This window comes from Acomys minous (assembly GCF_964271855.1).
Source record: "Acomys minous genome assembly, chromosome: 5".
NCBI lineage: Eukaryota > Metazoa > Chordata > Mammalia > Rodentia > Muridae > Acomys > Acomys minous.
Genome location: NC_140494.1, coordinates 21927460 through 21950830, shown reverse-complemented (window position 1 = coordinate 21950830; position 23371 = coordinate 21927460).

Sequence of the window (23371 nt, the reverse complement as noted above, 5' to 3'; positions counted from 1 at the left end):
CACCTCGCTTGTCAAAAGAGAGAAGAGAAAGTTTCTTAGCTGCTCTCAGAGATGTAACCTGATGGCCATCAAAATGGCAGATTATACATGGCTAACCACTAAGACAGTCAGTAGCTCTTACTTCCTGATGTCTCTCTCCTTTGAGACGTCTACACCCACTCTCTCAGGTGTGTCTGACCTTAGCACCTCTCTTTCTCTCAACATCCCCCCCACAACACCCCCTTACCTCCCCCCCATCTGAACAGTTTATTCAGGTCACAGTACAACCCTGCTTCATAAAATGCCTAATCCTGAAACTCTGGTCTACATCAAACACATACATCCTGGCTTCCCTTGAGTCACAGTCCTAACAAACTAGGGAGATACTGCTGCAGTGACAGTGTCTCTGTAATCTGTGTCCTAGTCCCCTTACCCCGGCAGTTCTTTCTTCCTCAGTTAAACCTCTCTGGAACCTCCCTCAGAGTCATAACCAGAGCTTGTCTCCCTGTGACTTTGAATGCTTTCAAGCTGGCAATGAGATTAACCCACATTGTGTGAAATCATACAAAATGCTACTTGCTGCATAGTATCACTTATATGAAATCACTTAAAGGAAAATCCATAAATTGGTACCCTAGCTCTGGAAAGAAAGAAAGGAGGGTGGGAGAGAAGGAATGGAAAAAATAGAGAAAAGAGGGAAGGAGGAAGGGAGAGAAGGGAGAAGGAGAGAAGGAGGAAGGGAGAGAAAGGAGGAGGGAGGGAGGGAGGGAGGGAAGGAAGGAAGGAAATAATGGTGGTCAAGGCCTAGGTAAAGCAGTAATGCAGGCTAATTACTAGTGTGTTTCTTTTGGGGGTGATGGAAATGCTTTGATACTACCAGATTATGGCGCTGACTAACGTGCTCTGTCAGGAGTTGAAGAGATGGCCCAGTGGTTCAAAGCACTTGGTGCTCTTACAGAATACTTCGATACCCACATGGTGGTGATTCACAGCCATTTTGAACTCCAGTCCCACGGGATCTACTGCTTTCTTTTGGACTTTATAATGCAGGCAAAGCAGTCGTACACATAAACTAAATCTAGAAATAATCTTAAAATGTATTTTAAAAACCATTCAAAATGTATCAATTTTGAAGGGATAGAGTTTATGGTGTGTGAAGTATGTGTTATGAGCCAGGTATTGTGCTGGGTACTTGAGAGGAGGAGATGAGCTCATGCTGTCTATAAGTAGCTCAGCAACACACAGACATGACTATGTACATTGTAGACAAACTTTTATGAACTTTCCCGGGAGATCCATGGTACTCTGTGTGGTCACTTAAATGCAATGGCTAAAACAATAAAAGCAGCAGGACACAGCAACATATGCCTGTAATTCCAGCACCTCCAGCACTTCAATGACCTGTAAATTTGGTATGAAGAAATCATCTGGAATACGAAGAAATGTCTGCCTCAAGCCCACTACCACCTTCACAAAATAACGCTATAACGGATTGAAGCTTTCCAAAACCAAATCATTTATACTTAGGTGGAATGAGTATTTAAGGAGCTTGAGTACTGAAATTACTTTTTTTTTTTTTTAGTATTCTTTCAATAACCTATCTCAAAAACAAATTCTGTCATTTTTGAAGGAGAAGAACATTTCACAAAATATATGGAAGTTGTTCACAAAACATCTTCAACTAGATATAGAGTGAGTCAAATGGAAGATGTGATATGTCATAAGTCCCAAGGGGAAGCCGTGTGAATGTTTTTCTCACCATCATAGAAGTTCATTGATGAAAAAAATTAAACCTGAAAATACCCATGGCCCAATGTTTGCCTCATAGTCAAGCAGATGCTTTGGGGGAGGCCCGGATTTCTAGTGATGAGCCATTATGCTCATGGCTAGCCTGCCAACGCACTGTACCAACTCCTGGCATCAGCGCTTGCCGTTGCCACACATTCATCTATGACATGATGGTTAAAGGACCCAATTCTGTCACTATTCCTTGGATATGATGGCTGGCGTGTGATATTAATGATGATGCCTGACCAAAACTTTTCTTCAACTCAACAGAATGAGCTTCTCAGGTGTCTCGGAACTGCCTTAAACAGAATTTATGGTCTCCTTCAGTGTCTGTGAAAGACGCAACTGAAAACAAAAAGTGCAAAGCAGTCAGGACATAGCAAGCACTCAATAAGTATTTCCTGAATGCTGTCAAATCAAAACAGATCTCAAGCAACGGAAGGCGAGCCTCAGAGCTGGGCATGGTGGTGCATGCCTTTAATCCCAGCACTCAGGAGGCAGAAGCAGAGTCTGTAAGTTTGAGTCTAGTCTGCTCTACAAAGAGAGTTCCAGGACAGCCAAGGCTACACAGAGAGCTCTGTCTCAAAAAACAAAAATTAAAAAAAAAAAAAAAATGGGGGGGGGGAGACTATGAACAGAGGCAAGCCTCCCATTAAACAATATGTGGTAAATACACATTCATCCTTAGAATACATTCTGTTGAACTGACAATTTTAATAAGAGACCTCAGATTATGCAGATATTTTAATAGATTTTCTCTGGCTCATCTACCATGGTTGACAGGTCATTGGCAAGAAGTGACATTTCCAGAAGAAGTGAAATATACTCAACTATTTTAACTTTTCGGCTTCTTCTGAAACTGTATTTTTTTTTTAAATTACTCAAGGAACTTTAATCCTGTGCTACAGACAAAAATTCTATTATGTAAAGATCTCACAACTCTAGGAAATGTAAACCTACTAAAGCTAACAAGCTGAATAATCAACAAGTTTCTGTTTCTTCCTGAGTTTCCTCTTGTCCCTCGAGAAAGGCCATATAGTCCATGCTTGCCTTGATCCTGCAGCTGTAGTGAGTGACAGAATTGCAACATAAAATGTAGTATTTATAGCAGGGTAAACTGTATACACTACATCAAGCACATATCATTATTTCCCAGCATTTGGAATATTCAAAATTCTTTACTACTGAAACACACAATTTTGAAATATACAGTTTTGAAAAAATACTGCAGACAGCTGTAACGTGTTAATGACTTTTTCAGTAGTGTGACCAAATGTGATGAAACAACGTAAAGGAGGAAAATTTGGTTTAAATTCAACTTCAGAGGTCTAGGTCTACCCTGGCAGAGAGGCTATAGTGCATAAGAGCAGCTGGCATCATAGCATCCAGGAAGCCCAAGAGGATGCTATATTAAGTGGCCTTTAAAAATTTTATCAGAGGTCTCCCAGCCAGTGGGATGGTACCTCACACACACAGAACAGCATTTCCCCTACTTAGTTCTCTTGAGAAACAACGCAGTTAGACACACCCAGAGGTGCATTTTATTAATCTGCCAGCAGATGCTCAGTCCAATTAAGCTGTCAATCAATATTAGCTTCGCACATTGTTACCCTCGTGCTAAGATTTACTCCTAATCTATCAGTAATTAGATTGGGGTTTTGTAAGGAGGGAAAAGAGTAGAACAAAATACACAGAAAGTTTTGATGTGTGCTTGGGCTTGGAAAAATGGCCGACCCTGCTGGTGCACAGGTGGAGTTGTTATCTATTGACTAGCAAGTTTGAAATCCTGCTCAGAGGTGGCATTCGTCATCTTGTGAATTCAACTGAGAACTGAGGAACGTCAGGACTGTTAGTCACAGGGAGGTTTAAATGACATGACTCTAATAGTTGTCTCCATGCCCAGCTTTGAGTCATTCGGGCCTGAAGAGGAAGAGCCCCAACTCTCAAGTTCCCTGAATTTGCTTCCTTTATATTTGAAAAGGGAGAGTTGAGAAGCCTTTCAGTCTGTGCCCTCCTGCCTGCCTCTGAGTAGCTTCACCAACATGGTGATCAGGCGTCTGGCAATAACGACACCTGATATTTCTAGAAGGAAAAACATGGTAGCCTTGGCTATAAAGATGTTAACAGAAAATACAGACGACAATATGTGAGTGAGGAAGAGCATGTGCAGGCTTGCACGCACACTTGAGTACACACACACACACACACACACACACGATCAACTGTTGCCAAGGGTGATTATAGCACAACTCAGTTGTCTACATGCTGACATTTGATACAAGCTAGCCGTTCGTTATAATCCTCACCTAGTCCTAAAATATCTCTAAGTGGACTTGAAAGTATTTTTCACACCTCCTAGATATCTTATGGAGATTCCAAAGGTGTGAAGAGCACAGCCCTGTTCCATGTTCTCCTCCTCCTGTAGGGTCGAAAGGCAGACTGAGAAACAGACCCTTAGCCTGGAAGCCGATGCTGAAAATGCCAACCTAGCTAGTTCTCTAGCTAAGTCTCCCAGGTCCTAAGGAAAGGGAGGGATAGCACTGGCGTTCATTCATTTCAAGACTGCTTTTAATTTTTGAAAATAGGAACTGAAAGCAATGCAAGTGAGTGAGTGGAAAATGAAGAGAGGGTGCAGTTTGGTGGGAGAGGCCTTCCTCCTTACAGATGAGGCTCCTAGAAAAGGGAAAGTCCCTTACTAACATCCTTCCTGGCTCCCAGGTCCTTCCCCTCCCACTCCAGTGGCAACTAGTATGAGTTCCATGTGTATATGAATATCTACATTGTTCTAAAGAATATTTCTGCTCTTCATCCTAAGCTCACACTGCACATTTTCTCTGCAACAGGCTTTTCTTCCCCACGCTGGATAGTTTTCATGCCACAAGACACAACTTTAATTCTTTAAGCAACTGCAAAAAGTGTCCAAAAATAACGGGGTGTAGCAATTTGTTCTCTCCGTGTGTGAAAATTGTCGTTTTGTTCTTTAAAAAAAATTATTTGAGAATCCCAAACATGTATACAGCGTATTTTGATCACATCCATCCTCTACACTTCCTGTAAATAATGTATCTTAGTGACATGCGTCTGAACGTCTCCATCAGTCTCCTTGGGGCAGAGGGCATCCTGGTACACAAATCTGAACTTGATGTGAGGAATCCCCTGGTTGTTTATAAGCACTTCAGAACTTCATGAGGCGGCTTGTCTATCTGATGTTCTGTACACCAGTCTAGAAACCAGTCCTTACAACATTCATGTAATTATATTTTAATTTTGTTCTTGACTCCAGTTCTTTGTGAGACACATGATAAATAGTATATAATGAATAGACATTGGAAGGCCTTTCCTTTATTGTTTGTAAACTTATAGGCCAAGTGTTAATTGGTACATATCTCTTGGAATGAGTGAATAAATGCAAACTTATAAGGCTTATAATTACCTGATAACTGAAATGATATGTCTGGACTTCTCTGGATCTAGAATATATAGAATATGAATTGTTGGCTTTCACCCACAGCCCTGAGTCCCCTTTGATTCTGAGTCTCTAGGGTGGTGGGTGCATCTCTGATTATAGTAGTGGTTGGCTCTGAGTCAAAACTTTGTTCTGTGCTTCATTACAAGGCCTCCAACTCCAACTTGTTTTGATCCCTGGGATGACTGAGGGTGGGTCTCCCAGCAAAGAGGGCTTTCAGAGCCACACACAGACTCTGGGAAAGGTGGAAGCATCTAGAATTCTGTCTGATTAAAACTCTTTAGCTAAAAACTTTACTGAGCACCTGGGCTGCTGCTGGACAGTTGTGCTGGGAGATGGAGGTTCCCACAGGAGGCACTGGAATGCACGCCCACCCTCCCATATTCTCTCTCCTCTCTCCCTCCCTCTCTCTCTCTCTTTCTCTCTCTCTCTCTCTCTTTCTGCCTCTCATCACATGACCACCCATTTCTATCAGTTAAATAAACTGGGAACCCTTGCAGAAGTGTTTCCTTGAGTTCTGTGAGACACTCCACCTGGGGTCATAGGTGAAGGGGCTCTCGCCAACTCCAGCGTGGTGAGCATGGCTCTGGCAGGCTGTGCCCTTCTCTGCCATTCCCTCTGCCTTGCTAAAAACTGTTAGATTCCATTCCTAAAGCTGGCTACCAAGGTGACTGATGAAATAAATGAAATGAGCCAATTGGCAATGAAGCCATAATATATAAATGCAGGTTTATTGGAAGCAGCACGGGAGGGGGAGCAGAAGGGGGAGCCCGAGCTGGGGGTGGGGGGTGGGATGAAGGGAAGAAGAGAGGGCAGGAAGGCAGGGCAAGGGCAAGGGTGGCAAAAGGGACAAAAGAGGCCAGTGAAGCCAAGATGTCCGGTTTATATAGTGAGAGTCTCTCAGAAAGGGAAGCCCCGCCCCCAGGTAGAGAGTAGGACCTAACACAAGGTTATTCCCTAATTTGGTCAATTTCCCCCCCCCCCCTCCGCCTTCCCCCCGCCCCCAGGCTGACCATCTCAGTTATCAAAGGTCCACTTATCAAAGTACTGAAGTCCAGCAATCAAAAACCTCCTTAAGCTCACCTAATTAACATTCCCAATAAAAATATGCTGTAGCATCCTAGCCTGTTCCAACACACACCTTTCCTTTTTTCGAGACAGGGTTTGTCTGTTACACAGAGCTCCAGCTCTCCTGGACTCTCTACGTAGACCAAGCTGGCCTCCAACTCACAGAGATCCTCCTGCCTCTGCCTCCCAGTGCTGGGAGTAAAGGCATGTGCTGCCATGCCTGGCTCAACCTTTCCTTTTTCTTTTCTTAAAAGTTACACCTTTATGGGCCCAGTGGCACACATGTTTAATACCAGCACTGGGGAGACAGAGGCAGGAGAATCACTGTGAGTTCAACACCAGGCTGGTCTAGAAGAGAGTCCAGGACAGCCAGGGCTGTTACACAGAGAAACTCTGTCCAAAAAGAAAAAAACAAGAACAAAAACAAAAAAAGCCACAAAGCAAAGCAAAAATATTTATACCTTTAAGGTCATTTGCTGTTGTTTTTCTGCCTAACTAAGAAAGCCACTTTAACTTTTCTTCTTTGCTTAATGAAGGACCTATCTTCAAAAACAAGTGTTTGGACATGGTTTGTGCCTAATCCCAGGTCCGAAAGGAAACTCCCACTGTGCAGGGTCTCCTAATAATAGGAGCTCAGGGCTGGCTTAAAACGGGCACCACCTGCCAAGGGACTGAGTGCTCAAGCACATGGCCCTAGTGCAGACAGTTCACTTTCAAACCATAAGGACCAAGGTTGAGAAACCCTCACATACAAACACATGCATACACAGATACATATTATACACACCTTTTTGGCAATGATGAATGCATACTGTATGTGATTTTCTGTCATTTATTTTTATTAATTATTATTATTTTGGCTTTTCAAGACAGGTTTTTCTGTTACACAGAGGCCTAGCTGTCCTGGGCTCTCTTTGTAGACAAGGCTGGCCCTCAAACTCATAGAGATCTGCCTGCCTCTGCCTCCCAAATGCTGGGATTAAAGGCATGAGCCACCATGCCTACCTATTTATGTATTTTTGGTGGGCCATTCTTTGTAGCCTTGGCTATCCTGGACTCAGTTTGTAGACCAGGCTGGCCTTGAACTCACAGAGATCAGCCTGCCTCTGCTCCCCAGAGTGCTGGGGTTACAGGTATGTGACACCGGCCTGGCTCTGTTATTTATTTTTAACATAGATGTCTAAACATTTTATATTAAACTATACTTCTATAATATCTCAAATAGCATTTTAATAAATCAGCTATTCTCGAATCTTTTAGGAAAAGTGTGACATTCTTGAATAAAGGTTCAGCATTAGTGCCAAACAGTATCTGTAGCAGTTCAGTCTGCTTTGCCATACTCCTTAATAATGCTTGAGGATTAAAAAACAAAAACAAAAAAACCAACAAACATACTTAGACATGATATTGGATCACACACACATACACACACACATATGCTCACGCATATGCATGCATGCACACGCACGCACACGCACAGGTCCACAATCAACTGAGTCATTTCATATAGTAATGCCACCTTCCAGACATTTCTGAAAAACTCTCTCTCCTTCCTGGCTATTTCTTTTAAGCGTTGGTTACATCTTTGGATTCATTTCATGGGCACTGTTGACTGTGACTTGGAATTTGGAAACTGCAGCATCGAAGCCCAAGTCTTACACAACTCACTGTTTTACAGTACTGGCAACCCCTTTTCTTTTGATCACTGGAGAACAATGAAATATTTCATTTCCTTTTTATAAGCATGTATGCGAGGCTGGGGATCGGGACAGAGGGCCCTGCACATGATAAGCACATACTTTGCCATTAACGCACATTTTCGACATCAGCAACTTTTAAATCTTAAATACATTTTCTTAACCAACTAAGCTATTATAAGTAAGTTTATTGAGTTTTCTTTTTCTCTGTTTTTTGTATGCACACAGTATTCATGCATGCTATCCTGTGTGTGTGTGAATGCTCAGGTGTGTGCAAGGGTGTATACACATATGTGCATTTGGAGTTCTAAAGTTGACATCAGCTATATTTCTCTCCACTCTACTTATTGATGCACGGTATCTCAGGGAACGCAGTGCTTGTCAATCCCCCCACCTACTGTCAATAGCCTGTGCCAGAGTCCCCTGCCTCTGAGTACTGGGACTACGGGCAGCTGGCACACCCACGGGGCTTTTCAGCAGGTCCTGGGACTCTGAATTCCATCCTCAGGCTTTACCCATGGAGCCTCCTCCCCAGCCCGGTGAAAGTTTAGAGTATGCTGAGACATTCTTCATAACAATTGTGTCAGATTCAGTGGAAACTGAGGCTACCTCAAGCAAAACAACATATGTGATTACCAATAATGAACATGGAAGAGAAATAATTAACTTTGTCTTCCCCTATTTCCCTCTCGTGCCCCCAAATATTTATGGTCTATGATATTTGGAATATGATGTTGCAACTTGCTAATGTGAGCTTGAGTGAGCTCCTTGGGATTCGCCTCCCAATCTCAAAGCTAATTAACTTTGAGAAAATGATTAGATTTCCCTGGCCCCTAATTATACCGTCTATAAAATGATGACTTAATGATCTCTTTGATTTCTTTAAACTTTAAAATTATATGATTTTATGCTTTAGAACATGATACACAAACAACCTATAAACGTTTGCAGTATAAATGGGGTTGTGAAATAATACCCTAGTTATTGCCTAGATCTACTTAGAATACTTCAGTCTGCACATTGAAATGAGAGACAACCCCAGGCTGGGCTCAACCAGGGTGCAGCCACATGGAGAACAGCACTGAGGCTTCAAGAGAATTCCTTTCTGGTTACAGGGCCACAGCTTTAAAAAAAACAAAAAACAAAATACAAAAAACAAAACCAGAACTCCTATGATGGGCAAGTATCTTGGGGGAAACACTTATAGAGAACATAGAATTTGAATTTAAGAAAAAGATGCCAAAAGATTAAGTGACAAAACAGCACACTCAGTTTCAAGAGCTGCTGACTGCACAGGACATTTGTCATGCTTGTTGCCATCCAGCATCTGTGTGTGTATGTGTGTGTATGTATGTGTATGTGTGTGTGTGTGTGTGTGTGTGTCCCCTGTGTACATGCCTGTATTTGGGTGCATGCATATGCAATGGATTCTGTACACTTGTGCTTCGTACATGTGAGCAGCACCCTTGGTTGACATTGGAGCTCTTCCTCAGTCATGTCTCCTTTGCAGAGCAGTGGGATTGGAAACAGGCTGCTGCCCCACCCTGTGTTTATGTTGGTCCTGGGCATCTGAAATCCACTCTTCAATGCTTTACCCACAGAGTCATCTCCCCTGCCCTCCACTGTTTTTCAAAACACCCCTTTCTCCCAGTAGAAGCTCTTCCTTTTCCAGGTAAAGGCCTGTATTCATTCATGAGGCAGATGACAAAATGATGGCCAGGACTCAAGCTAAGGTCCAGTCATCAAGTGTGCTTATCTGCTTTGGACTTAAGTAACAAAACATAGGAGTAAGTAGCTGAAGAGAGTCTGTGACATAACTGAAGAGAGTCCGTGGCAATAGCCCTGCAACTTTGGGAGACCTGTGCACAATAGCGGGAGGGGAGCCTTCGTCTTGAAGCAGTCCTTGCTGCAGTAAGGGGTTCCTCAGGCTTGATTCAGGCTCTCCTTGGAAAGTCTCTAAATGTTTTAAAGCCATTTAATACATTTAAAGCTACTTACAGTGAACACTGTTGTTTGTATCTAAAAACTCCAACAGGTACTACATAGTGTCTTCTATTTTCTTTCTCTTTTTTCTTTTCTTTTCTTTCTTTCTTTCTTTTTTTTTTTTTTTTGGTTTTTTGTTTGTTTGTTTGTTTGTTTTTTTAAGACACCATTTCTAGGTGTAATAGCCTTGGGTGCCCTGAAGTATGTAGATCAGGCTGGCCTTGAACTCACGGAGATCTGCCTGCCACAGCCTCCTGAGTTCAGGGGTTAAAGGCGTGCACCACCATATTAGTAAGAGTTTTGTCATGGAAGATAAAAGAATAATTTGTGCTAAGGGATAGAAGTTCTGTTTGAAACTATATTCTACTGTAGACATTAAACAGGGCTATCTGGAGAAAGGAGGAAGGCTGGCTGCTGAAGAGTAGATACAAGCAGAAGTGAAATAGTAAAAGGGGAGCCACTGGGGGACTTTAAAACACCAGCCCACATGTAGGAGCACTTTATCTTTTTTTGTTTGTTTGTTGTTTTGTTTTGTTTTTTTGAGCTAGGGTTTCTCTATGCAGCCTTGGCTGTCCTGGACTCACTTTGTAGACCAGGCTGGCCTCCAACTCCCAGAGATCTACCTGCTTCTGCCTCCCAGAGTACTGAGATTAAAGCCATGTGCCACCAAGCCCTGCGTGCTTTATCTAAAAAAAGAAAGCAAAATTTACTTAGTGTGGAGGTCATCTTAAATGTGAGCTAATTGGACCTTGGTATGGGCCCTCTCAGGGCTGAAGGTAACTTACCTTCAGTGGCCTCAGAAACACTATCTCAATGTTACGAGTTATTTAGGAGAATCCCAGAAGGATACAGCTAGAAGAGAGGTCAAAAGAAGAAATGATTTATTTTGACTAGAGGGAATGTTTGGGAGAAAGAAGGAAAAGGGTACAAAGAATGTTTAGAATAAGGTCCAATATAGGCAGCTATGTCATAGGATTGGAATCTGTGTGTAAAGCTATTACAGCAACGTGATCATGAGACTGCATCAATAACAGCAGGTTGCAACATGATCACTTCAATTTGGTGACCCACACTTACACTATCACTCGAATCCACAGTGTATGTTAGGTCAGTCCCACCCACGCATGGCGGCTGACACTATCTGGGCTTAAAGAACACGGGAGGATATAGGAGAAATTACAAGCGTGTACAGTCTAGGTTATTTCTTCTAAGCTTGGTTCTTGATCTTTATTTCTCAGCCATGGTATATATAAGTTTCACAAATATTACACACTTGGGTGTCTGAGACTTGAATGTGAGGGAAGAAGCCATGGAAACAACGTCGTCACCTGTCCATCTTTCAACAGCATATCTGGGAATTCTGCATAACGACCGACAAGGCAGGGAATGGACCGAGGGTATTAAAGTCTTGCAGCCCAAAAAGAAATCTTGTGTTTCTCATTTGCAAAACAAATGGAGTGAACTGAAGGGGATGATCACACGGGTCACTGGCATCTATTTCCACTTGTAGGGAAATCTCTCCCAAAGACAGCCAACGTTATCAATAACATGGCTGGAGGATCATACTATATGTCATGTCTGTTGAACTGTCAGAACTGAGCTGAATTACACGCCTTCAGCTTCCTTAGGACATCTTCACTGAAGATAGTAATGATCTACCCAAGAAAATGTTCTATGCAACGAGTGGGAGGAAACTTGGAAAGGAAATAGATGACAGGGCCACCAAAACAACCCAGCGAAGATCAATAGTATATTAGCCATCTATAGCTTGGAATAAGTGGCCCAGAAGCTCAACGGCTTAAAACAATACATGTTACTTATAGCAGCTTGTGGCCACCTAAGAGTCAGGAGGCTAGAGCTTGCAGTTCATGAGGTTCGCATCAGTGTCAGAAGGGTCTTCAGTCATACAAAGCTAGTGCTTGAGTAGCAGCTCCATAGCGGCCCATTCCCACTAGGGACAAATGTTGGTGGCTGTGGCCACATCCTGGTTCTGTAGAAGGCTACTTGAGGGGCTGCAGAGATGGCTCAGTCAGTGAAAAAGGTTTGTTGTGGGAACAAGAGGACCTGAGCTCTGATCCCTGGACCCTGTGTAAAAGCTGGGCACGGCAGCGCACATCTATAAATCTTGTGCTTACAGAGGAGAGATGTGGGGGCCCTAGCGGCTCACTGGCTAGCCAGAATAGCCAAAGGGGTGAGCCCTGTCCCACGAAAAGTTAGAGAGTGGAAGGCACCCAATGCTGACTTCATTTCCACATGGCGTCATACACACAACCACACACAAGCTATCTGGATGTTTTTATGACGTGTAGCATATTCATCTCGGCCTCCCCCTCCCTCTCTCCCGAAGCCAGAAGTCTAGAAGGAGCAATGTGAACCTTCCGTGCCCTTCATGAGCTAGCACTGATGTCATACCTCAGCACCTCCCAGAAATTTGTGGGGGTCAGCAGGTCATCCCTGAGTGTGAAAGGAGACTGAAGTGGACACCATGAGCTACGGTTCAAGGGGGAAATGAACTCATCCAGGAAGCTAGATACTAAAAATTAAGGGCGCGTGATTGAAAAGGTAGGAAGAAGTGAAGGACCGGATAGATATGTGACTGCGCTGGCTGGTTTTGTGTGTCATAAGCTAGAGTCCCATGAGATCCAGGCATTTTCTCAATTAGTGATCAATGGGGGAGGGCCCAGCCCATTGTGGGTGGTGCCATGCCTGGATTTGTGGTCCTGGGTGCTATAAGAAAGCAGACTAAGTAAGCCAGTAAGCAGCACTCCTCCATGGCCTCTGCATCGGGTCGTGCCTCCAGGTACCAGCCCTGCTCGAGTGCCTGTTCTGACTTCCTCCAATGATGGACTGTGGATCTGGAAGAATAAGTGGAATAAACGCTTTCCTGCCCAGCTTGCTTTTTGTTCCTGGTGTTTTTGTTGCAGTAATTAAAAACCCTAATTAAGACAGATGTTGGATTCAACAACGCAACTGAGACATTTTAGGTCAGGGGAAAACTGAAGTCCATAGATGACCACAGGAAGTTGCCTACCAGCTTAGACTTCCTACTTTAAAACATTATTTGTGGTTATTACTGTGTGTGTTTATATGTCTATAATTTGGGGGGGGGGCATGTGTGGATTTTATCTGTAAGAGAACTTTCCTAGGGAGACTCAACGTGCATGCCCTGAAGAAGGAATCTACCACTTACCAAAGTAACAATTACACCAAAATCCGAGTTGGTGATCCACTGAGTTTTACTGGGGTGACTAACAGGAGCCTGGGCAAGGGGGGGTTCACAGAGGCAAGGATGACTTAGAAGCAGCTGCATCATGGAGAAACCACCCTGACAACTCACACTGTTTTGTGAGCGGGTGACAATTCTCAAAAACCCCACACATGGACCTCTCTGCACAACTTGGAGGTAGCTAGATAGCGCTACAGAGTCAAGAATCTCCCCCATGGCAGTGCTGTTGGTCAGTCTCCTCCCTCAACAGCTGTTGACAGCTCAAGAAGCTGGGGCGGGGCCTTGGAGAACCAAGTTTCTGCTTTTCCAGATGTGAGATGTCTGTTTACCTCCCCAATCTCATGAGCCTCCACCTCCCTCCTACAGGGAATGATTCAATTTGAAGAAAGTGCTATACAAATGGGAGTGGTAGTTGGGGGTGTAGCTTTGTTGGAGAGTTGGCTCCAGGAATGAAACTGAAATGAAAAGGCTTGAACAGCAAATGCCTTTACCCCTGAGCTGCCTTGCTGGTCCCACATTACCTGCTTCTAAGTCAAAGAAAAATAATGTATTTGATGTTATTGTTATTTTGTTCGCCGTTAGAGTAGTTAAATCAATATTCTAACAGATGCATTAACTTGTCTGAGACCACAGAGCAGCAGGGGGAGGCCTGACGCATTGTCATTTGCTGACATCTACTCTCTCGCCTCCTGCCTCGCCCTTTGACAAACACGCTGTCCCAGCCAGGAGAGAATGTTCCTCTACCCGCCCTTTCAACGCACCGGTGTATTCTAAGAGTTCAATAAACATCTGAACGTAGTCATCGCTGACAAGTGTGTGTCCTGACCTATCAAGATCAAAACAAAGGCTTCTGTAAAGTCGAGTTCATCGGATTCTATTATGACAAATGATCAGCGCCTTCGCAGTGAGAGCTCGGTTTGTCTCTTGTTTGATGTTCTGACTCATTTTCTATGGAACCTAAGTCTACTTGGGATGTGTTAAATCTGCTGATTGTTTTCAAATGAAATCTTCTCCAGATGTATTTTTCCCTGTAATCTTGTGTACCTTCCATCTTACCATCTTTGGCTCTTTCTAGCCCATTCTAAAAACAAGAGTCTGCACATCTGTTACCCGTCCAACGCCTACTGGCACAACCACACTGGATCACAATAAAATACGGAACTGCTTCTATATTCTTGCCAACTAGCCGACACATGATGGCCTCTGAGATGGCCCCACTGCCCCCCACTGCCCCCACTGCTCCCTTGCTAAGCACCCCATGGGCTTAGCAGCCTCCCAGAAACCAAGTGGGAACCTACATCCCCAAGACCCAATCCTTTTGGCTTGACTAGCACTCCTATCAGTTACTAACATTTAAAAACATCTCTGAGCCAGGCATGGTGGTACATGACTTTAATCCTAGCACTCAGATAGGCAGAGGCAGGCAGATTGCCTTGAGTTTGAGGCCAGCCTGGTCTACAAAGTGAGTCTAGGACAGCCAAGGCTACACAGAGAAACCCTGTCTTGAAAAACCAAACAAACAAACAAACGAACAAAAAGCAAAAATAAAAAATGTCTCTGGGCAGCCAGGCATGGTGACACACACCTTTAATACCAGCACTCAAAAGGTAGAGACAGGGGGATTTCTTTGAGTTTCAGGCCAGCCTGGTCTACAGAGCTAGTTCCAGGACAGCCAAGGCTATACAGAGAAACCCTGTCTCAAAAAACAAAACAAAACAAAAGTCTCTGAGGTGATAGCCAGCTTTTATCTTGCAAAGCAACTCATAAAAATTCCACCCCCCATCTCTTTCTCTCTCTCTTTTCCAAGACAGGGTTTCTCTGTGTAGCCTTGCTGTCCTGGACTACCTTTGTAGACCAGGCTGACCTTGAACTCACTGCCTCTGCCTTCTGAGTGCTGGGATTAAAGGCGTGTGCCACCACACCAGGCTATATCTAGTCAATTTCCATAGGTAGTAATGTCTTCAAAAAACCCATCAGAATAAAGATGCCAGAATCAGTAATTAAAATAAATAATAATAATAATAATAATTTTTAAAGATGCTGTCCTCTTAATAGTTTTATATCTACAACTATGTGCACACTTTTATGACTCAAGGCCTGTATTTGTAATAGTGTCCAAGGTCTTCCCTACTAAATCCCTATTACTAAAACACACAAACACACAGTACACACATAGACATAAAAACACATGTATATACACACACACAGAGACACATGCATATACAGACATAAACACACTGTCCCACACATACACTCATTAAGCTAACAGACCCATCATATAGAGAAATGAGTTAAATCATACACAATTCAAACCTACTTTCTGCAGCCTCACTACGGTCTCCATATAAGCCCACACTCTCGGAAGGAAAAGATGCAATCCTTTAGCTGCAGTCCATCTCCACAGGAAGCCCCAGTTGTGTTGGTAATTATAGAGCAGGCCCTCTTCAAGCACCTTCAGTTTTTTCTCTTCTACTTTTGACAACTTTAATATAATTCATTTGCCTTTTATAGTGAGCTACAGGGATGTTACTTGAAAAACAGAAAAGACATGATGTATAACATTTTTGTTTTCCCCAGCATGCAAGCACTGGAATAAATGTCAGCAGCCACTACTAGTGCTAGTATTGCTGTATCTATAAAGAATAAATCCTTCTTGTCCTCCTGCTTAAGACCCCCTATGGCTCCTGTTTTAGGCTTTGTGTTGCTAAGAGGGGAAAAAAAAAACCATGACTAAAAGCAACTTGGGAGGAAAGAGTTTATTTTGGCTTAAGACGCTCAGGTCACTAATGATGAGGAAGTCAGGGCAGGAATTCAGGTAGGAACCTGAATTAGGGAACTGGAGGCGAGGCCACTGAGGAATGCTGTTGAAAGGCTTGTTCCAATATGGTTCCCTCGGTCAGCTTTCTTAAATACGAAACTCAGGGCTGCTTGCCCAGGTGTGGCACCACCCACAGTGGGCTGGGAAACCTCTGATTGACTTGTAACTCATCATCCAGAGATGTCAGGAACTTGGAGGCAGGAACTGATGCAGAGGCCATGGAGGAATCCTGCTTACTGGCTTGCTGCTCATGGTTTACTCGATCTCTTTTCTTACAGCACCAAGGGCCAGCTGCCTAGGGGTGGCGCCAAGGATGGGCCCTCCCACGTCAACCATCAATCAAGCCAATACTCCACAGGCTTGCTTATAGGCCAGTCTTACAGAGGATTTCTCTCAGTTGTAGTTCCCTCTCCTCAGATAACTCTAGTTTGGGTCAAATTGATGCAAAACTAGCCTGTACAAGTCCGGTTGCTTTTCTTTTATTTTATTCTTTAATCTCTCAGTGCCAAAGGTTGAAGCTAGGAGCTTGGACAGTATAGGCAAGCGCTCTACCACTAAACTACATTCCCAGCCCTTCCCAAACTGTAATGGCTTATACCGATTATGAATTTACAGGATCTAGAATCGCCAAGGAGACAAGACTCCAGGCACAACTGTGAGGGACCACCTTGATTAGACTGACTGGGGGACTGACTAGGTGTGGAGAGCCACGGAGCCCTTTGTGGACCCCCGCCTCCACAGGGCGCCCGGCATGCAGCCGGAGCCGTTTCGATTTAAACAACCCCTTATTTGAAAAAGGCCCGCTGCTCGCGAGCCTATCAGAGCGCGAGACGTGTCTTGGTGTGATTGGCTGTTTGAGTGCTATAAATGAATGTGAGGGGAGTGGCTTGGGGGGATTTTCACCGAAGCGAAGAAGAAAGGCCTGAATAAAGCTGCTTAGGAGAAGAACCGGTGGTCGCGTCTTTCTTGCCGGTCAAGCGAGGCGCGACAAGTGGTGGCCCGTACGGGGAACCGACTCCCCCACCGTCAAGTTCAGAACTCCAAGTGGTCAGGGATTGCCGGCGGGTAAGTTCCTGGTAAGTGGAGCTTACAACCCCTGGGGAAGGGGAAAGTCCTCGGGAGGGAGGCTATCCTTAGGTCTCCGGGAGGGAGCTAATTCTTAGGTCTCCGGGAGGGAGCCAATAAGTGAAAATATGGGTGCGTCACAGTCTCATCCAGTTTTCGCTGCTCTTCAAGAGCTGTTAAAATCAAAGGGAATCAAATTAAAGAGTAAAACTTTGGAAACCTTTTTATCAGAATGTGATACCGTAGCCCCGTGGTTTGCTGTATCGGGTAAACTAGCCTCCTCGAGCTGGGACAAGTTAGGTAGAGATCTAGACTTCGCCTGGGAACAAGGCGATCTGAAAAGAGGTATAAGACCTATATGGAGGCTGGTACGCAGTTGCTTGGAGGATACCAGATGCTCACAGGCTCTGGAAGTAGGGAAACGGGCCTTAGAGCAGCTCAAAGAAGAAAGGTCTTTGAGGTCAGAGAAAGGGGACACATCAAGCGACAGTTCAGACTTGGAAGAAGATATTGAGGAATTAGCAGAAAAAATGGAGAGGTCCACCTTGTATCCAGACCTGACTCCATTTAAAAAGGGGAAGTTGCCAAAGGAGGAAGTGAACATTCCTAATCCTGGGCCAGAGGCAACCGCAAGCGCTCGGTCTCTCTGCCCGCAAGTTTGGAGGGACGTTAGAGCTGGTGCCTTGGGTTTTCCAGTGTTCCAGGATGCTCAGGGACAGCGCTACCACGAGCCCCTAGAGTTCAAAATTGTGAAGTCCCTTGCCGAGTCGGTACGTGCCTATGGCGTTTCGGCTTCCTTCACAGTGGTGCAGGTTGAAGCACTGAGCAGACACTGCATGACACCCACGGATTGGGGTAGCCTTGCCAAGGCCTGCCTCACTCCTGGGCAATACCTTGATTTTAAGGCCTTTGTAATAGAATTTGCCGCTGAACAGGCCGCCGCTAACGCTGCGGCAGGAAATCCAGCCTGGGACAGGGACATGCTTCTAGGACAGGGCCGATTTGCAAATCAACAGACGGGGTATCCAATGCAAGTGTATGAGCAGATTAACCAAATTGCCATTAGGGCATGGAAGGCCTTACCCAATAAAGGGGAGGTAAGTGGGAACCTGACTCAGATCATGCAAGGTACCACAGAACCGTTTTCTGATTTCGTCGCCCGCATGGTTGAGGCAGCAGGGAGAATCTTCAGGGACCCAGATGTCGCCATGCCCCTGGTTAAGCAGCTAGTGTATGAGCAATGCACGAAGGAATGCCGTGCTGCCATCACTCCTTATAAGGGCAAAGGGATAGAAGTCTGGATGAAAGTTTGTCGAGAACTGGGCGGGCCTTTGACTAATACTGGACTGGCCGCTGCAGTAGTACAGCTCTCAAGAGGAAGGAAGTCTGCTCCCCCTGGCACTTGTTTCAAGTGTGGCAAACATGGACATTTAAAAAGACAATGTCCTGAGAGAGGAAGTGGACAGGGAGGGGGAGGAAACATTCAACCAAGACAACCAAGTTTGTGCCCCAAATGCAAAAAGGGGAACCACTGGGCAAATGAGTGTAGATCGGTGAAAGATATTAACGGTCAGCATTTGACACCTGGCTATGGTGGAGCTCGTTCAAAAAACGGACAGCGGGGCCCACGTCCCCAGGGCCCGCAAATATATGGGGCCATGGACAATGGGAACCAGGAAAGCTGGGAGGAGGAGAGATGGCCATCTCTCCGTCGTCCCAAGAACCACGGAGAGCCACTTCGGGTTCCGCAGGGTTGGACCTCCGTTCCACCACCAGACTGGTGTTAACTCCCCAAATGGGTGTCCAATTAATAGAGACTGACTTCAAAGGACCCCTGAAGCCTCAAACAGTGGGGCTCTTGATTGGGAGATCCCTCTCCGAGGGTTAATAGTACATCCAGGCATCATTGACCCCGATTATTATGGTACTGTTAAGATTATGGTTTCCTCGCCTCGCGGTATTGTGGCCATATCACCAGGCGATCGCATAGCACAATTGGTGATTCTCCCTAGTCTACATACTAATTTTCCATCAGCTAAACAAGAGAGAGGAAAGAAAGGTTTTGGGTCCAGTGGAGTTGATTTAACTTTCCTCTCTTTGCAATTGGATAAGAGACTGATTTTGGACCTGTTAGTGGAGGGTAAAAGAATTTCAGGGTTGCTAGATACTGGAGCCGACCGCAGTATTATTGCCAAAAAGGACTGGCCTACTGCTTGGCCCGTTCAAATTTCTTCACAGATCTTGCAAGGACTGGGATATGCCAAAGCCCCTGACATGAGTTCCAGATTGCTAAAATGGCAGGATCAGGAGGGTCATGTTGGAGAAATTCAGCCCTATGTCCTTGACCTGCCGGTCACCTTATGGGGAAGAGATTTATTACAAGACTTGGGCTTTAGACTAACTAATGAATACTCGAAAGAATCACAGGGAATAATGAACCATATGGGTTATCATCCCAGTTTTGGCCTAGGAAAATATCTCCAGGGACGGCATTCTCCTATAGAGCCAAAACAAAAACAAGGGAAAGAGGGTTTGGGTTTTTCTTAGGGGCCGCTGGGGAGGGGACTCCCATTACATGGAAGACTGAGGACCCTGTATGGGTTCCCCAGTGGCCACTTTCCTCAGAGAAATTACAGGCAGCCACAACCCTTGTTCAGGAACAGCTTAGCTTAGGACATATTCAACCTTCTGTGTCACCCTGGAATACCCCCATTTTCGTTATTAAAAAGAAGTCTGGAAAATGGAGGCTGTTGCATGATTTAAGAATTATTAATGAGCAAATGCAAGTGATGGGACCAATTCAGCGTGGACTTCCGCTACTTTCTACCCTGCCTCAGAATTGGCCCATAATTGTTATTGATATCGAAGACTGCTTTTTTTCCATTCCTTTAAATGAAAGGGATTGGGAACATTTTGCTTTCACAGTTCCTTCTTGTAATCATGAAAAGCCAGACCAGAGATATGAATGGGTAGTGTTGCCACAAGGTATGGCTAATAGCCCTACGATGTGTCAGCTTTATGTAGGACAAGCTATTGAGCCATTGAGGAAAAGATACCCCAAATTAAGATGTATCCATTATATGGATGACATCCTTCTGGCACACAATGATGAAACCCTTTTGCATACAGCTTTCTCCGAACTAGACCAATTGCTGCGACGAAGGGGATTGTCTATAGCCCCTGAGAAGGTACAACAAGACACCATAGTGAGTTATTTAGGAGCAAAGATTCTACCAAAACAAGTTTGCCCCCAAAAATTGGAGTTACGCCTGGATTGCCTACACACTTTAAATGATTTTCAGAAATTTTAGGTGATATTAATTGGATTAGACCTTATTTAAAGATTCCAAATTATATCTTAAAGCCATTATTTGCAATTTTAGCGGGGGACAGTGATTTGAATTCCCCTCGACAATTAAATGAAGAAGCACGAAAGGCATTAAATAAAGTTAATCAGGAATTGCAGAAAGCTTGCCTAAATAGAATAAAAGAAGGAATTCTCATTCAAATGTGCATTTTACAAACATCAGACCAACCTACAGGAATTCTATGGCAAGATGGACCTTTATTATGGATCCACCCAAAATGTTCTCCTGCAAAAACTATAGATCATTATCCCACAGCCATTGCAAAATTAGCCATGGAAGGCCTAAAACAGAGTTTACAATTCTTCGGTATGGTCCCTGAAAGAATTATTGTCCCTTATGATAGTCACCAACTTCAAATTTTGTTTGCAACAGTTGATGAATGGGCTATTTTAAAAACTAGTTATGATGGGTATTTTGACAATCATTATCCTAAACATCCATTGATGACCTTCTTTAAGGTACATCCAGTAGTGTTTCCAAAAATTACTCGATCCCAGCCCATTAGTGGAGCTGTTAATATCTTTACAGATGGATCAAAGACCGGTTGTGGGGTTTTCTTAGTTGAAGGTCAAAAACCAATCCTCATACAATTCCATCCTACATCACCTCAACGAATTGAGTTGCAAATTGTTTTAGAAGTTTTCAAAAGACATCCGGAACCCTTTAATTTAATCTCTGATTATAATTATGTTGTGAATCTAGTAAAGACCCTGGAAGTAGCGGGGAATATCAGTGATAGGAGTCCCATTTTTGAAATAGTCAAAGAATTGCAGACAATAATCAAGGAGAGACATAAACCCTTTTTTGTACAGCACATTCGAGCTCATACAGGTCTTCCTGGTCCTTTGTCTACTGGTAATGATGTAGTTGATCAATGCACCCGCATGCCATTTGCCTTCATGGCCTCTAGCTTGGAGTTAGCAAAAGAATTTCATTCTAAGTTTCATGTTAATGCCCGGACCTTACAGGCTAAATTTCACATAACCCGAGCGAATGCTCGAGAAGTGGTGCTTCGGTGCCCACAATGTGTTATCCATCACCATCCTCCATCCTACGGGGTAAATCCTCGTGGGCTTCGGCCGTTACAAGTTTGGCAAATGGATGTAACTCATTTTGCAGAATTTGGAAAATTAAAATATGTGCATGTATCAGTGGATACTTGCTCAGGTATCATTTTTGCTTCTTCCTTGACAGGAGAAAAGGCTTCCCATGTGATGACCCACTGCCTTGAGGCATGGGCTGCATGGGGGAAACCACAACAACTAAAAACAGACAATGGTCCTGCTTACACAGCAGCATCTTTTGCTTCCTTTTGTGAACATATGGAAGTGACATTAAAACATGGATTGCCATACAATCCTCAAGGACAGGGAATAATTGAACGCACTCACAGGACCTTAAAGGAATGCTTAATAAAACAAAAAGGGGGAATAGGCAATGGCCGCACCCCGAAAGAAAGAATAGCTTTAGCCCTATTTACTTTAAATTTTTTAAATCTGGATATAGACGGACGATCCTCTGCTGATCGCCATTCCTCCACTGTGCCTTGTGGACAAGGTTTGGTGAAATGGAAGGATGTCTTGACTGGTGTATGGCACGGCCCCGATCCAGTCCTGGCATGGGCGAGAGGATCTGTTTGTGTTTTTCCCCGGACAGCAACCGACCCGGTGTGGGTTCTAGAACATCTCGTCCGTAGGTGCCATGGAGATGATCTTCCTGTGGATCCTGTGGATGATAACCCTCCTCCCGCGCATTCATAGTCGGGAACCCCAATGGGGGATACTGTCAGTTTTCCCGAAGCTGATGCCGATTCGACATGATGCGCAAGCTTTTCCCTGTTTATTTACCTCAAATGCTAGATTAGAATTGCCCTTTGTACCCTTGGAAGAGCAAATTGGCCCCCCTTTTTGTTCATCCTATATAATGGTAGTTATGATGGTTCATGAAAATTATACCCAAGCCGCTAATCTGTCTAAGTTTTTATCAGATCAACTCCAGGGAAATTGGTCAGCCATTCTCGAGCAGGCACTCAACCACTTGCGTGTCGTGATTGCAGCTGTTAATTCCATGCGCGGGGACCTGTCCCTTGCCACGAGCTTCTCTTCATGGATGGCGGCAGCGATGAACCACCTGGAAGAGTGGACGGGGATAGGAGCCTTGGAGTTCTTGATGTTTGCAGTATGTGTGGTATGCTTTTGGTGTATTTGTCGTTTGTGTGTGTCTCAGATGCGTACTCAAGTTATGATGGCTCAGGCATTTGCAGCAGTTGAGGCGGGGCAATCTCCACAAGTGTGGTTGGCGGTCCTGAAGAATTGATCACCTCGTCAAGCTCAGGGTGCAAGGCAGAGCACTGCACAGGAGGTACATTGTTTGCAGTTAATGGCCTCCTGGGGAGCAAGTCTGATTGCATGTGGGTTGGTACCCCAGACCCCACCTCCAGAAAAAAAGGTACTGGACGGGTCCAGTGCTGAGCCAAGTGAACGGCTTTGGCTGAGTACTGTTGTACATCAGTGTCCATTCAACAGGACGGGTTCAGCACTCAATCTGGTGGAGGGCTTAGATTGTGGGCTGTTATACATCAGTGTCCTCCTGGAGATCAGACCTCTACTCTCACCTGTTGCGTCAGCGCTAATAAAACAAAAAGGAGGAACTGTGGAGAGCCACGGAGCCCTTTGTGGACCCCCGCCTCCACAGGGCGCCCGGCATGCAGCCGGAGCCGTTTCGATTTAAACAACCCCTTATTTGAAAAAGGCCCGCTGCTCGCGAGCCTATCAGAGCGCGAGACGTGTCTTGGTGTGATTGGCTGTTTGAGTGCTATAAATGAATGTGAGGGGAGTGGCTTGGGGGGATTTTCACCGAAGCGAAGAAGAAAGGCCTGAATAAAGCTGCTTAGGAGAAGAACCGGTGGTCGCG